The sequence below is a fragment of the Phacochoerus africanus genome, chromosome 15, assembly GCF_016906955.1.
Source record: "Phacochoerus africanus isolate WHEZ1 chromosome 15, ROS_Pafr_v1, whole genome shotgun sequence".
NCBI lineage: Eukaryota > Metazoa > Chordata > Mammalia > Artiodactyla > Suidae > Phacochoerus > Phacochoerus africanus.
In genome coordinates this window covers 60,840,760-60,856,878 of record NC_062558.1, presented here as the reverse complement: position 1 = coordinate 60,856,878, position 16,119 = coordinate 60,840,760, and the positions used below count along the sequence as shown (strand labels likewise).

The window sequence follows — 16,119 nt, the reverse complement described above, 5'->3', positions numbered from 1 at the left end:
GGTTGCAGATGTGACTCAGATCTGGCATTGCTATGGCTGTGGTTAGGCCGGCAGCTGTAGCTCTGATTTGACCCCTAGCCTGGGAACCGCCATATGCCGTGGATGCAGCCCCAAAAAACCAAAAAAAAAAAAAAAAAAGTAAATAAAATAAATAAAATAAAATCAGACTCAGAGTTCCAGGAAGAGAGACTGGAGCCCAAGTGGTCCTGGGGGCTGGGGGTGGGTTCCCCGGGGCTGAAGCTGCCCCTCTGGGGGTGGGCGTGTAGGGAGCCTTGTAGCCCCAGGCAGGTAGTGTGCCTCCATTCCTCATGCAGACTGTAAGGTGCCATGAGAGGTGTGGCTGAGCATTGCTGAGTTTTGGACAAATTCATTTCTAAGGTTTGTTGGGTGGCATTGGATAGGATCCTGGGTTAGGGTGGAGATGGTAAAAAGCAGGCTCACGGCCCCCAGGAGCCACAGGACATTGTCTGCAAGGCAGTGGGGACGTCCTGAAAGAGCAGTTCTGATCAGATGTGCAAGGAAGCCCAAAATAAGATGTTCTAGGAAAAGGATTTCTAAGTTTTCTAAGAAGGTGAAATCTATGTATTGATCCTTAGCCTTTTTGGATAGATGGTCTTTCCTTTTGGTTTTTTTCTATCTCATGAAAAAAATGTGTGGATTCAGCCCTCTGCACTGATTTCTTACCCCGCAGCCAGAGATGGGCCTCCCCGGCAGCTGGAAAGCACTCCCCTGAGAAGCATGTGTCCCTAAGAGGTGTGAGGACAGAAATCCTACAAATGGGACCAAGTTGCTTAAGGAGGTTTCCTTAGAAGGTGCGAGTTCTGCCGAGATGTTTTGAGAATCAGGGGCAAGCTGACTAGTGCCTGGGCACACCTGGATGTTCTCCCAGCTTTTAACTGTAGAGCAGCCACAGAAGGGGGAGCAGGTGGGGTGCTGCAGCCCCTGGGGGGTGTGCAGAGCCCCTCACTGGCAGCAGGAATAGGGCCACCAGCTCCATGGAAGGCAGCCCTGCCATGTGCACGGATTTGTGTGGTCAGTCGCTCTGACATCTGTGTCTGGACCCGCTGGTGCATTGGGCCACCGGGGCTGCTCCCAGGTTCTCTGGCCCAGCCAGGCTGACTCCCACGTGTGTGCTGTGGCTTGGGTACCCTTTAGGCCAAGACTCTGGCTGTAGCAGGATGAAATCCCAACACCTGTGAGGTTCAGACCCACTGATGTTTAGAGACACCTGTGAAAGGGGGTGCTCAGAAGCTGCTTAGCTCTGACGCTAAACAGACCCTCCTGACTAAAAGGTTGCTGTTCCTTTTAGGGATGGGCACTTGATTGGCAAGTCACTCATCAGGTTCCGTCAGAAACCAGTGTTTATTAGAAGATGATGCTAGGCTCTGTGGGAGATGCAGGGGCGGTGTGAGGTATGCTGAGCCCACGCCTGCCCGCAAAGCTCATTTACCCAGAGGCTCGATCTCTGCAAGACCCTGTGCCCGGCAGTCTGCATCTGACCTCAGACTCTCGTGGGGGCCAGGGCCAGCATCAGCAGCCAAGGGTAAGAACCATCGTTCTAAACTAAATCAGCCCTCTGCTGCTGCCAGAGCTTTCCTATATCTCCTCTATTCCTTGGCCATTTTCCCCCCACCTAGCTGTTTACCTGGGTAATTTCCACCCTAGGGATGTGTAAGTCAAGGACACCTTGTCTCTCAGTAAAATTAGGCCATGAGACTTGTAGGTGGGCGGCTTCCACATGGGCATGAACAGCAGGGCAGGAAGTCCCCTTCTGCTCACTGCGCTGGCCTGGGGGCTGGAGGGTTGGCCTTGAATTCTTCTGTTGGACCTGAGCATGCATCTACTGCTCCAAAGCCTTGGAGCAAGGCCAGCGCATCTGGATATATCGACAGAGAGGAGGACTGTGCAGGGTTTGTGAGCAGGGGCAGTCCCACTCCACCTGCCCGCCTCCTGCTCCTGGGCCTGCTTCCTGCCAGCCTCCTATGGAGGTGTAGCCATCCTGCTCACTGGGTTGGGGGTGGACGTGCCGCCACCTGAGGCCAGCTTTGCTGCCTGTCCAGTGGTTTTCTGTCTGTCTGAGCTGTCATTCTGTTACTCGTGAAGGGAGAGAAATCATACACCTGCCACCTGTGCTGCTCCTGGAGATAAAGCTGGTACAGACTCCTTGCGGCCCCGTCAGCTGTTTCTCCTGACACTCAGAGCCCTCCAGGCCCCTAGGGGAGCCCAAGCTTCCCTGTCCCTTTCTCTTCCTGTCCTTTCTTCCCCATAGGACCCCGCTCAGGTGGGAGGAGCCCTGCAGCAGTGCTGGGCATCAGGGGCCCCTGTCCCCTGTGAGCCCCCACGTCCAGCACAGCACATCTGACACCCGGTGCCTGCCCTGTAAGTGTTCTTTGACTGGAAGAACACGCTGGTGCTTCTCACGTGGAAGTGGGCTCCACCTGTGACGTGAGGCCTGTGGGTGCCCCCCTGGACATGCCCAGGTCTGGGATGGAGGATGGAGACCGCCTGGAACAGCAGGAACAGCACAGAGAAGGCTCTGTCCACTTGAGACCAGGAGCTGGTTTCAGAGGTGGTGGGAGAGAGTCCTGCAGGCCATGAGTTCTGGCCCGAGTGTTGTGGGGGGTGTTGAGGCTGGCCCCCCACCTCTGCAGACTGCTTGAACCGTTTAATGACTGGTGACATTTGATGCAAGGACATTGTCTTAAGGAAGTGGGTGAAGGTTACACTTGGAAATACTGCTGCTTGGCCTCCAAGCCCAGTTTGGCCCCAGTAGAAAGGATTTGACCACATGGACCGTTTCCTCCGTTCAGATCGTTTTCTGGAAGAGTGATCTAGACAGCATCCTGGGCGTGGTGTGGCAGGGCCTTCCGAAGCAGAGCTGGGCCATTCAGAGGCTGGGCCAGAGTGGGTGTTACAGAAGGGCCTCAGAGGCCAGGGTGTTGGAACCCAGAGGACAGGCCTTGGGGGCAGAGGAGGCCGGACGAGCCTGGCTGGCGAGGAGGCTCCTGGGCGGCAGGGACCTGGAGGTGGGTGGGGCAGGGGTGGGAGTAGAGCCCAGTTAGGGTTGGGGGAGCAGGCCGTGAGCCCAGAGGCAGGGAGCCCCTTGCAGTCATCTCACAGGTGAGCTGCTTCTATCTCTGGCCACTGTCATCCACAGGCCAGCTTTTTTCCTGTTCCCCTCAGGGGGTCACAGGAGTAGAACAGAACCATGACTATAGCATGTGACAACGGGTGGTGGCCTTGGGGGGTGGTGGCTTTGTGGGTGGAGCTCTGCACCCTGACTCAAGGTTGAAAGTGTAGGGTCCTGGGTTGACATTGACGTTGAAGAGCCCGGGTCCCTCTGTCTGGCTGGCAGCGCGCAGTCAGAGTGCCGAGGGGGCTTTCAGCTTTCAGTTCTGTGGCCGCCCCTTCATCTCCTTTGTGTCTTCCTGTGCAGCAGGCATGTGTTGGGGAGAAAGGGCCACTGCCTCTGTTCTGAGGATGGACAGAGACCGCTCTGGGCTGTACTGTCCTGAGCCACAAACTCCGAGGACTGGGGCGCTCCCCAGGTCATTTGGGCCAGGACTTGGAGTGGCTGGAGCAGGCCCTCGGGGTCAGACCCCAGCCCTGTCATGGGAGGATGCAGTAGGGATGCTGAGGCTCGGAGGAGGGCCGGTGATTGAGTGACGGGATCACAGGGGCAGCATGTTGTCCACAGAAGTAACACGGTAAGCTGCCCCCTGTTGCTGGCATGCTGGTTTCAGGCTTCCTTGCCTGAGCCCTGAGGGTCCCTCTCAGCTCTGCTCTCCTGGGTTGTGTTTTTTCTCCCAGGGGTTGTCTCAGGACTTTCTGGTTGAGGCAAGACCGACTGGGAATGCAGATGCCTTGAGTCTGGGCTGAGGGTTTGAATGTTAGCCCACCTGCTTGGGGGGCTGGAGAGGCCGCAGGGTAGGGGGTCAGAGGCACAGACCCCCTGGGCAGCATGGGCCTCCGGGCAGAGCTCTGCACAGGCCTACGCCTGCTGCTCTCCAGGCCAGAAGGGTCCCGGGAGGCCAGGGGCCTTGGGGGATACCCATGCTCTTCTCTCTCCACACAGGAGGCACCACTGCTGGGCAGTGGCTGATAAAGGATGAGTTGAAGGTGTTGGTCACTTCTGACTTGCAGGATTGTGTGTATGAGGGGGTAGATGTATCTCTGTGTGTGTGTGTACACCTGTGTCTGTATTTACCTTTGTGTGTGTGTGCGTGTATACCTGTGTGTGTGGGGTGGGATGTTTGCATACCTGTGTGTGAGGGTTGTGTGTGTGTGTGTACTTATGTCAGCATGTATGTGCCTGTATGTATGTACCTGTGCAAGGGTGTCCAGGTGGGTGTGTGCCCAGGTGTGTATGTTTCCACATGAATCTTCCTGCTCAGTCTGGCTGCTGATACTGTCAGGTGTACAGAGGCCCTGCCCTGAGAAAGTGCTACACGCTCAGGAATGGGGGTTTCTCTTGCTGGCCGACTTCATGAGGGTTTGTGTCAGAGTTTTAACTTTAATTTCACCTTTAAGTCCCAGAGCCAGCACTTGAACGAAAACAATTTGCTGTTGCACCTCTTCCTTTGGTTACCTTGTTGCACTAAAATAATTGTCAGGTTGCCTGAACCAAAGCTTCTTAAAGTGAAGGCTGTGTCGCTCAGGTAATTTATGCAAGATCAAAAATGGAAGGTAGTCTCATTGAGGAAAGAGAAAAATTACCTGTATACAAATTCAAGAGTTTAGGACCTGAAATCTGGGAGCAGAATGTTTATTCTGTGTTTATTTTTCCTTTTTCTGTGTCACCTGAGTAGGGGCCCCCAGATTCACACACAGTAGCTGCTGTCTATTGTTCTTTGATTTTTAATGTATTTCCTTTTCAGAGATCCTCTGGGCTGCAGGCAATGCAGCCTGCTGAAGGCTGGTGTAAGCAGAGATCGGAATTTATCCGGTGGGGGGGGTGTGGGGGCATCTTGTGATACTGGGAGTAGGAAGGCTGTCTGGTCTCAGATGGCCAGGTGAGAACTGGGACCTGGGAATGGCCTGGACCATGGATGGGGCTGTGGCTGGACCTTGGTGGCCACTCTGGGTCCCAGCTCCGCCCCTCCCAGCCGGCTGAGTGCCCTCTCCTCCCTCTGCAGGGTTTTCTCTGCTTTGGGCCCCCTGCACCTGCTGGTCCTGAGCTCAGCCTCCCAGCCTAGATGAAGCCCGCAGCTCCCTGCAGGGCTGGCTTGGCTTAGCCTGGTGCCCACTGCTGGTGCAGCGTCTGGAAGGGGTGAGTGGGGAGTGGTCTATGCACACGGGGGTTGCTTCCTAAAGAAAAGAAGCAGTCCTTTGCAGGTGCTGGGAGTACAGAGTTTGAAGCACGTGTCTGGGGCGTGTAGTGGCTTTTGTTGTCCTGGAGTCTGAGGATCAGAAAGCCCTTTGTGTCCTTCTGTGTCAGAGTCACAGGTGTGGGACTGTGATGTCCTCTGCTCTTATTTGTAGGTGTGAGGACTGGGGGGCTGGAATGGGAGGAAGCCACAGCCTGCTTGGCCTCCTGAGCTGCAGGCCCCTTGGCATGGCCTTGCCCGTGGGCAGGGCGCACTGGAGGTCCTGGTCTGGGCAGTCGGCCGGGGCATCTGTCTGAGGAAAGCAGAGTGTCTTCACGTGCTCAGGGAATACCTGTGTCGTTTTCCACCCTGGCCCTGCAGGACGGCGTGCCGGGCTCTCCTTCCTGCTTTCTGGCCTCATAGGAGCTTTGCACGCTCACGCCTCCTGTTTGAAAGCTTTGCGGCTCTAGCCTCTGGTGGGAGGGAGCCTGAGCTGAGAGATGCAACATGGCCAGGCCTGGTCCACTCCCCTGACAGCAGGCTTCACCCAGGGCTGTAACCATCCAGCCTGGAGCTGAGGGCCACGGGGCAGAGTGGGCCTCGCTCTCCTGTGGCCTCAATGGTCTCTACAGCTGCCTCCTCTGGCTCCACTCCTCCCTCTTTCAGCAATCCAGTTTCCCAGGCTATGTGTCCAGTTTGCCTGGTGTGTTTGTCCGGTTTTTCTGGCATTTGTGTCCAGCGTTCCTGGCCTGCGTGTCCAGTTTGCCCAGCATTTGTGTCCAGTTTTCCAGGCCAGTGTGTCCAGTTTGCCTGGTTTGTATTTGTCCAGTTTTTCTGGCCTGTGTGTCCAGCGTTCCTGGCCTGTGTGTCTGTTTGCCCAGCATTTGTGTCCAGTTTCCCTGGCCTGTGTGTACAGTCTGTACTTGTGATCAGAGAGTGCAACCCCTGTTTCCAGGAGCCCCAGGGGGCCCACTGGGGGCATGAAGCAACTGGGAGGATGACACGGGGCCTGCAAGAACAGCTGGAGAGCACCAGGGTGCAGGAGCTGAGCAGCGCAGCCGCAGCACAGTGTCCCCTGCAAAGTATAGGAGGAGGGACGGGACAGATCACCTTGAGTGTGGCTTGCAGCTCAGGGTGCCCGCTGGGCCTTTCCCCAGTGCACATGGCTTGTAGGAGTTCAGCCGCTGCTCTCAGAGCCCAGTGAGTGATGTGAGTTTGCCTGGGCCTGATAAACTAAGGGTAATGGTTCTAGAAGGAACTTCCGGGGCGGGAACAGTGCTGCGGGGTTTGCAGCTTGGAGTGCTCTTTTGGGACTTGGGGGCCTCTCTTCCCAGTGCCGCTGTGACTCGAGGTGAAGGGCTGGTCACTGAGTTCCTTTTCTGTGGCGTCCTGTGGACGCAAGCCGTGTACCTGATGCACAGGTGAGGCGGTGGGTGGGGACGTAGCTCCGTGCATCCCTGCGCAGCGCTTGCTGGTCTCTGTGTTCTGTGCCTTGGGGCCAGCATCTCCTTCTAAGGAAGCCAGTTTTCATGTCTGTTCCCTTTGGTTCAGAGCTGCCTTTAGTCAGGTTGGAGGTTTCCACGCACCTAACTGTGCCCTGTAATCGGAGGTTTTGGGAAATGGGCCACAGTGATCCCTTTTTGACCACACTGACTATCAGGATTTTGGTTGAGTTAGTGAGAGGTTGAGTCATTGCTGCCCCGTCTCTGCTATTACCTGCTAACCTCGGACTCTAACTTGGGAAAGAATTTTGCCAAGGGAATGCTCCTTGGTGAAACTCAGAAAGGCACTCAAGGTCAGTAAATTGACATTTTCCATGTTATTACCTCCTTAACTCTGGAAGAATTACTTTTAGGTGGTGGGGAGGTAGGAGGGATTTCTCAGAAGAGGAGGGTGATGGGCGAAGACACTGGCCGTAGGTTGGAATCCCACTGAGCTGGTGGGTCCTGGAGGTGACATGGTGGCGTGGCCTACCTGCCGGGGTGGAGAGGGCGCACCTAACACAGGAGATGTGTCCTCACCTCATCCTCTGTCTGGTCCAGATCTCGGGGGCCAACCTCTTGGTCTCTGCAGTGCACATGTGCTGTGTATGTTCATAACAGTAAGGACAGGGCACCATCTCTGATGTGCAGGCCAGGCACTGGTGAGTCACATGTAGTGGCGGGTGCCACCATCTGCAGGGTACCACAGTGACGTGCGGTGCTTGAATCGTAAAGAAGGCCAGTCTCCTGGTCACAGAGCCCGGCTGGATGGCCCTGCATGACCAGGTTTTCCCCACCTCTCTGCAGCCTCAGCCTGGCCCCCCGTTTGCTCTGGGAGGCCAGGATCCGAGTGTGTGTAGGCTACTGGAACAGAGTACCACACGCTGCGTCAGGCACAGACAGTGATGCTCATGGTGCTGGAGGCAGTCAGGCGTGTGACCTGGGTCCTGGCCAGTGGCCTCTCCTGGCTTGCATACTTCCGGGTACTTACGGCGGAGGGGACAGGCTCTCTCCTTTAGAAGGACACTAGTGCCATTCATGCCGGCTCTGCCCTCATGATGGGACCACCCTAAAGGCCCACCTCCCAACACACTGGGTGTCGGGCTCTCCACCTGTGGATTTGGGGTTGTGGGCATTCAGGCCATGGCAGGCTGGCTGGCGGTGATCCTCTTATGTTGCCCTCTGACCCCATGCTGGCCGCCTCTGAGGACACGATCCCAACCCTGCAGACCCTCCTCCTCTGGGAGGCCCAGCCTGATGTTTTCAAAAAAAAAAAAAAGGGCTTATGGAGAAATTGAAATACACGTAAATGGACTGAATGGTATTATGAACCCCACGCACCCATTATACCTGCCACAGCCACCATCATCCTGTGGTCAGTCCTTCCAAGCAGACCTCAGAAATGATTTTTTTCATCTATAAATATTTTAGTACATATTTCTCAGATATAGGGACTCAGAAAAACCTAATAATGCCGTAAATCATACCCCCAAAATGAACAGATTCCTTAGTATCAGCAAATGTTCCATTACTGTTCAAATTTCCAGTTGGTTCATAAATGGCATAAATTGCTCTTATAGTTTTTCCTTATTTCAAAATTCAGATAGACTCACCCTTTATGATTGAACTGTCTTTATCATTTTTATTTTTTTTAAGTTGCAATTCCCTCTTTTATCTCCCTCTTGTGTGTTTGACTTGCATCTGTAAAGGGGCTGAGCCTTGCCTGGAGTTTTGTTTTCTTGTTTTTAGGACCACACCCGTGGCATGTGGAAGTTCCCAGACTAGGGGGGTCTCATTGGAGCTGCAGCTACCGACCTGTGCCACAGCAACGCCAAATCTGAGCTGGATCTGCAACCTACACCGCAGCTCATGGCAACGCTGGACCCTTAACCCCCTGAACGAGGCCAGGGATTGAAACTACATCTTCATGGATACTAGTTGGATTCTGTACTGCTGAGCCACAATGGGAACTCCCTTGCCTCATATTTTTTTCCCACGTCTGGGTTTTGCGGATTTCATTCCCGTGGTGGGTTCAGCAGGTCCTATGGTTTGGAAGTTGGTTTTTTAATTTTTATTTTTGGAGGGGTGGGAACATGGGGTTGTGTTCATCTGGGGGGTTTTGTTCTCCACGCAGGGGTCTCTGGTGTCTATATCTGCATCCCGCCCTCACTGGGGTGGGTGCAGCATCTTGTCCTGTCTGCTTCTTCCTCTTTCTTCCCTGTTGGAATACTTCTGGGAGGACGAGTTCCTCATCTGCACTTACCTGTGGCTCTGCCCTTGTGGGAACTCCTTGGTTCTTTCTCTCTTGTTTCTTGGTTTCAGTCCATGGTGACCAGGTAGGGGCTGTGTTTGGTTTGGTATCATCTTGAACTCATGGATTTAAATGTTTGTGTTTCTGTTGATTGCTGTAACTGTTCTTATTAATGCTAAGATTGTCCCAGCTTTGGTCAGTGACAGCATCTTTAGGTGGCTCCTGGGTCCTCTCTGTGTGACCCTAGTAGCTTGCCGTCTGGTATGATGAGATCTCCAGGGTCACATTGTTTATTTCCTGCTCTAGCCCTGGGATCAGCCTGGTCCCCTCAGAGCCTTAGTTTCCTCTATTAGAAGTGGTGTTTGCAACCTCCATGTCCGACACCCGTGCCTCCCCCACCCAGGCCCAGTGCTGATGCCCCTGCGTGCATCACTGCCATGTGGTGTGACGATCTGTTAGCATCAAGGACCTTCCCTAAGGTGTGTGTGTCCGGTTTCAGTTCAGGGTGGTCCATCCTGGCTCTCTGCCCACCTTATCTTGTCATAGCATGTCGGAATGTCTCCAGTCCCCACCCTGTGTTCTGTTGAGCTGACCCTGTCTCTGCCACAGCCCCCCCACAATCCATGGTCCCAGGCGCTGCTCACCAGAGCCTTTGCGGTTGTTGTGTATTGGCCCACATCAGCCCTGGCCAGAACTCTCCTGAGAAGGAGGTGCCCCTGGAGCCACCAGGCTGCAAATCCTTCTGGTGCTGGAGCCGCTGCATGTGTGTTCCCCCCCCCAACACTGGAGTCTTTGAGAAATCTCAGCCCCATTTGTGTGTCCCGCCCCAGGAATCTTTGCTCTGGGTAACACTGTGTTCGGTGTTAAATGGAGCCTGTGCACCTGTCCCCTCTGGCATCACCGGGCCAGCTGGACACCACCGTTTAGGCCCTCAGGGCTCAGCACTGGACATAGAGATGCCCCTCAACTTCCCCTCTGCCCTTCTGTCCATAGGACAGACTCATCTTCCCTTCCCCAGGCTGCCTGGGAGAGAGAGCTTCTCCTTTCCTTCTGCATGTGTGAGCACACATGTGCACACATGCATGCGTACACACAGGCACACACACATACACATACCCTCTCCAGTGCGTTGCTTTCCAGTGACTATGCCCCAGCTCTTCACACAAGACCAGACATGGCGAGGCTCCGCTGGCATGGCACCTGCCTTGTAGTTAAAGTAAAATTTCCAGCCACTTCCTTACTTTTTTGATAGGCCAAATGCCCCATCAGCAAACTTTGATGTGAGCACCAGGCTTGATGTTGGTGAACCTCCTTTAGGACGTCTCATCTGTCTCCAAGCCCACCCTAGGTCTGGCGCCCAGCAGGGGCTTCTCGTTGGTACTGCCTTGCCAGCCTCAGGTCCCTGTGTGGGGCGACCTTGAAGCCGTGGCTATGGCTAGTGTACATGTGGGAGCAGCCGCTCCCTTGACACACCCGATCTGATTTGGGCGTCCACTCTGGTGCTTCCCCCTCTGCTGGAGCGTTGGCCCTCTGAATGCCAGCAGAGAGAGGCCCATGAGGACGTGAGGGTCCCTGGACCTCCTCGGGAAGCGCTTCCTCGCACCATGCAGGGAGGCCCGCAGCATGGAAAGAAGCCCTAGCCAGCTCTTCGCCCACGAACACGCAGCTCTGCTTTGTTCTCTGTCCTCACCTCTTCCTTTTCCTTAATTTTCCCGCTTAATCCTCTACTCCTGCTGCAGTCCTCATTCCACTCCCTGGACCTCTCCTTCCTTTTCTTCATCAGCCTCTTCTGATTGGCTGTGCCGCTGACCAGGAGAACTTTGGCGCCGGTAGTAGGGGTGGAAGAAGAGAGGTTTAGGCAAGTGTGTGATTAGACCACTTGCAAGGCTGTGTCTTGCTGCAGGGCAACAGCAGCGTCTGTTCCAGGTTGGGGCAGACATCCTCTCCTTGTTGACCCCTTTGTAACTGGACCGTCTGACCTTTAGAACCAAGTGCTGTGTGTCCCCTGGGAGGAGGGCCGCACTGGGGAGACTTGTGATGTCATCGTAAAGAGGAACAGCTGGCTGCACCCCAGCTGTTTCTTTTCTTTTAAGAGAAAGTATCATAATTTTCCCTGGAAAAAATTCACTCTATGTTAGCTCCAGGTTTAAAGAAGCTGAGTCCGGAGTTCCCGTCATGGCGCAGTGGTTAACGAATCCGACTGGGAACCATGAGGTTGCGGGTTCGATCCCTGGCCTTGCTCAGTGGGTTAACGATCTGGCGTTGCCGTGAGCTGTGGTGTAGGTTGCAGACGCGGCTCGGATCCTGAGTTGCTGTGGCTCTGGCATAGGCTGGCAGCTACAGCTCCGATTAGACCCCTAGGCTGGGAACCTCCATATGCCGTGGGAGCGGCCCAAGAAATAGCAAAAAGACAAAAAAAAAAAAAAAGAATCTGAGTCCGAAGCCTGAGGCCCCCTCATCAGCGACCCCACCTCTCACTGAGACCCACATCTTTCCATGTCAGGAGCAGGTGTGCCCTTAGGGGAGTTCTGACTTAGTGTCTGTGTTTGCACATTTTCTTCTTTTGCAGTCGTACCTTCTGAATGCAGTTTATTTCTTCAGGGGTAAAGAAGCCAGAAAACCACAGCTAATCGATCAGTGTGAGGGCATGTGAAAGGTGCTGCAGCATGTGCTTTCCTCCAGCGGATTTGAAAGGTCTCAGCTATTATTAACACTGAATCTATTATCTATATTTAGGATAAACCCACCGAAGATGATTGGGGATGAACTGTGAGTCTGTGGAGTGTGTGTATATATATCTGCCCTTGTGTGTAACGCACAGACTCCTGGGCGGTGGCCTGCCCCCGTGTCTCTGCAAGGTTGTGGTTGTGGTTTGTGACCTTCTTGATGAGCTGTTCAGGTGCTCAGTGCCCCCTCATTAATAATAACTGTTGGGTGCATTGGGCTGAGGGTGCACAGTAGTGGTTTATTGACTGGATTTCGTAGACTCACCAGGATGTGTGCCTTCAGAGAAGGGGTGGTCCTCACAGATCCCATTTTGGGAGGAGGCTGCCTGCTGACTGTGCAGGACACTGGTGGAGCACTGCTCTGGGTTTCACCCTCACAGCTGGCTTAAGAGCCATCTGAGAACACGCACTTGTTGGTTTCACGCCCCTGTGAGTTTCTGACCAAGAGTGAAATTACCGAGCTTAATCACCCACCCAATCCATGACTTGGCTCTGAGTGATTATTAGCTGTTTCCAAAAAAACAAATAAGCTTTAAAGGATGAAAATTATGCTGTTGGCCCATCCACGAGAAGCGTTCCAGAAATGTGTTGAGTCATGACACCGTCACTGGCACACTAAGGGTCTACCCAGCGCTGTCACACAACTAGCCTCTGAGCCCCAGGACCTTCTGTACTGAATCCCACTTATGTGGGTCCTGCAGTCACTTCAGACTCCCAAGCTTTCCAGACCCCTGAGCACTGGCCCCTCAGCACTGTCCAGTCTTTCACTCTGAACCCATTTGGGGTTGTCCCAATTGCGCCCCCGTTGGGACGACCTTTATTTGGAGGACGCACATTATTTACAAGGCAGCAGGTGTACTTCCACCTGTCTCTGGTATTGTGAGAAACAGACTGTTCCAGTTGCCTTCTTTGGTCTCCTTTAGCCCCAGGATCATAGCTGGTTAGTTTCTCAGCACCTGCAGTTTTGAAAATGACCTTAGCAAATGTGATACCGAAACCAGCCCCCAAACCGCACTGTGCGAGCACTCTGACCATGTGAGAAGACCATGCCATGGGTTTCTTGGTCTTGTGTGTGCTTGTGAACTTTAAGGGGATGCCCTAAAGGGCAGCTCCTGCCACGTAATTCACACATGGGTAGTGGCTCGCAGGTGAGTGAGATGCTGGCCTTGCTCTGGACTCCCCAGCAGCATTTACACTGACCATACGCCCAGATCAGGTTTAATAAGAAATGAAGACATTGTCATCAGATCTGTAAGGTGCAAACTGTGTTACCCAGCACAGATTTAGATGGAGTTAAATCCAGTGAAAGTATGGATTGCTGCTTTCTTTTCTTTTCTTTTCTTTTTTTTTTTTTGTCTTTTTGCTATTTCTTGGGCCGCTCCTGCGGCATATGGAGGTTCCCAGGCTAGGGGTCGAATTGGAGCTGTAGCTGCCAGCCTACGCCAGAGCCACAGCAACGTGGGATCTGAGCCACGTCTGTGACCTACACCACAGCTCACGGCAACGCCAGATCCTTAACCCACTGAGCAAGGGCAGGGACCGAACCTCACGGTTCCTAGTCGGATTCGTTAACCACTGCACCGTGATGGGAACTCCGATTGCTGCTTTCTTGAGTCAGTTTGATAGTTTCCTTCTCTTTAATTCTACTGCCAATGTGGAGGCTGGGAGGGGCGATGCCAGCTGCTAAGAACGCAGTGTGTTGGTTTGTTGGTAAGCATCGCGGTCCCTCACCCAGAAGAGCCTTTGGTTCTGCTGAGCTGTGACAAGCCAGCTTGTCCCCTTGTTACCAGGGTTATTAAATGTTCTTAAAGAGCAAAGAAAATTTAATTAGGAGTTCTCCCCAAACCTGCCTATGGCCTAAAAACTCCCTGGTTGCACTGTGTACAGGTAGCTAAGGTGTAGTATAGTGGGTTGATTTCAGGTCTCTGGTCCCAGGGGAGGGGGGGCAGTTCTCATTAGATGGGAAAATGCTTTGCAGGATTCCTGAACCCACTGGATCCTGTCAGGTCCTCGGAGCCTCCTGTTGAGGTTTGGCTGGAGTCTTTCCCCTGAATCCAGCTATGGTAATGGGGTTGTGGGGGAGGGGACCTGCTCTGATGCCCACCCCCCTCCGGATTCCCCCATGTCAGGTCAGGGTGCATCTTGTCCTGGAACACGGGCTTTCCCTCCAGAGCCCACCTTTGCGGTCATGAAGTCCAGGTTACCATGTCGGGTCAGAGTGCTGGACTGTCACAGTTTATCTGCACCACCTCTGTTCCCATAAGTATTGCTCTTTAACAGGCAGACCACCTCCTCCCTCAGGTTTTGCTTTATTTGTTGAAGTTGGAAAAACTTGACGCATCCCGTAATCTAATCTCCACCAAGTCCTCATTCTCCATTCTTGCCAAACATGAAGGCTTCAGGCTGGTTTGAAGTCAGCAGACTTGGAGAGATGATGGCCAGGTGTTTGAAGTTGATACCACATTGGACACTTGTAGGTGAAGATGCGATAACCCGTCGCAGAGTTACAGTGTAAGGTTCCAACTCAGACGGAATGAGGGGGCTAAGGAAGTTATACAGGGGGGCATGGAGAAAGAAGGAACAGATGGTAAAAGGTCCCTATATGTTTCAGATCCCGAAACAGACTGAGCTGGGGGTAAGGAGTTTATATGGTGTGTGTGTGGGGGGGTGTGGAGGAAGAAGAAAGAGCTGGTAAAAGGTCCCGGTGTGTTTCTGATCCTGCAGTTTGCTGAGAGTCCCATCAGGCTGGGCTGGAGTTTGCTAGTGTCACAAGTTTTCAGTTAAAGGCAGATTGAATAATGAGAGATGAAAGATTGACTTACTGTATTTGGATGCTGAGCCTTTCAGCCAAGAGAGTGTCTTAAATTTTCTATCTTGTAATATCACATGGAAATGTCAGTAGTATGGAACAATCCCAAGCTGAGTAGCGGGAGCGTGGAGATTTCTCACCAGAGGTTGTAGGTTTTGGTGAGCAGGAGAGCTGTGTGTGTGGTGGGGGGCGGTGGCCTCCGCTTGCAGGCCCGAGAAGTTGTATTGGGGTGTGAAGGATCATAGGCACCTCTGTGTTGAGGGAGCAAATTGTGAGCATTTCCATCAGGGGTGTTCCCGTCCTCCGCTTCAGAGTTTAGCTTGTCTTAAACCCTCTTGTCAGGCTTCTTGTCATCTTTTCTTCAGAATTGGAGTACATGTGCCCAGCCCTTCTAGAAAGGATTTTCGGCAGAGTTCTGATTTCCCCTCCTGTCTCCCCTCCCTCGGAGTCCATTATTCCATGACCCAGTCCTGCCAGATCGAGGGGGGCGGTGGGGGGAGCGCTTCCCTAAGCATCCGGAGGCTGGGCGGAGGCCACGTGGAAATAAAGGGACCAATAGGGGTGGCGGGGGGGTGGGGGTGGTGGGGGACGGCCTCTTGGAGAGGGGCCCCTGGCAAGGACGAGGGGTGTTACCCACCGAGAGTGTATTTGCTGGCTCTGCAGGTGGGGACAAGGTAGATGGGCCTAGGGCACAGGCAAGTGGTGACCCAGGGATGGGGAACTTCACAGGGCAGGCTGCCTGGGGTGGGGTGGGCCCAGGGTGTAGGCCTTGGGAGCATGTGGTCCAGCCAGGAGGGGGCTCAGGTGGGCCCTTTGGTGGGAGGCAGGTAGCCCTCTGTCTGCAGAGCGCAGAGAGTGGCCTGGCGAGGCGTGAAGTCTGGGAATGGAGGTCAGCTGCGGGCCTTGTGCTCCCTGGGTGCCGTGAGGGGTGAGTATGAACAGGGCATGGAGCTTGTTGACCAGGGAGCCGGCTGACTCTTGGACCCGGATCAGAAGGGGCTGCGTTTGAGGGTGATGCTTTGAGAGGACTGGGGGTGGGGGGAGGTGGTCGTATGTCAGTGCCACTGGACCGAGAGCAGGAGAGAGCACAGAGGCTTGGGGTCCACAGGCAGGCTTCCAGCACCTGTCCCCGAGTTGCGCAAGGGCCTCGGGCCATCAGCCTCTGGCCCACGTGGTACCCATGATGCCCTTTCCTGAGGCTGGATGACGAGCGCCCAGAACGGCCTGTCCCTTGGCTGTGGTGTGAGGATGAGGATTGATCTGGCTGAGTTTATTCTCAGGCCTCAGCCCTTCATGACCATAAACTCAACCTGGTTACTCTGTCAGGGGGTCCTGTTCCTGGTGGCCAGGTACTACGGTGCCCAGGAGTGTCTCCTTGCCTCAGGATGGAGGTTGATACTTGCTCAGCGCTAGAGCCTGGGGAAGATCGTACAACACATGCTGCCTCCCTGTGTTTGTAAAGAGGGCCAGAGCCAGCAGCTCCCCTAAATTCCACCCCGTGACAGACTCGCCCCTCCCTGTTCCCCACTGTGGTTCCCCTTTGCCT

The 16,119-nt window shown here is 54.1% G+C and overlaps 1 protein-coding gene across 1 annotated transcript in view; it reads left to right on the top strand.

Moving 5' to 3' along the window:
* The window catches only part of GALNT2 (polypeptide N-acetylgalactosaminyltransferase 2), a 184,443-nt gene that overhangs the window by 37,080 nt on the left and 131,244 nt on the right, over nt 1–16,119 (top strand). The window lies entirely within an intron of this gene.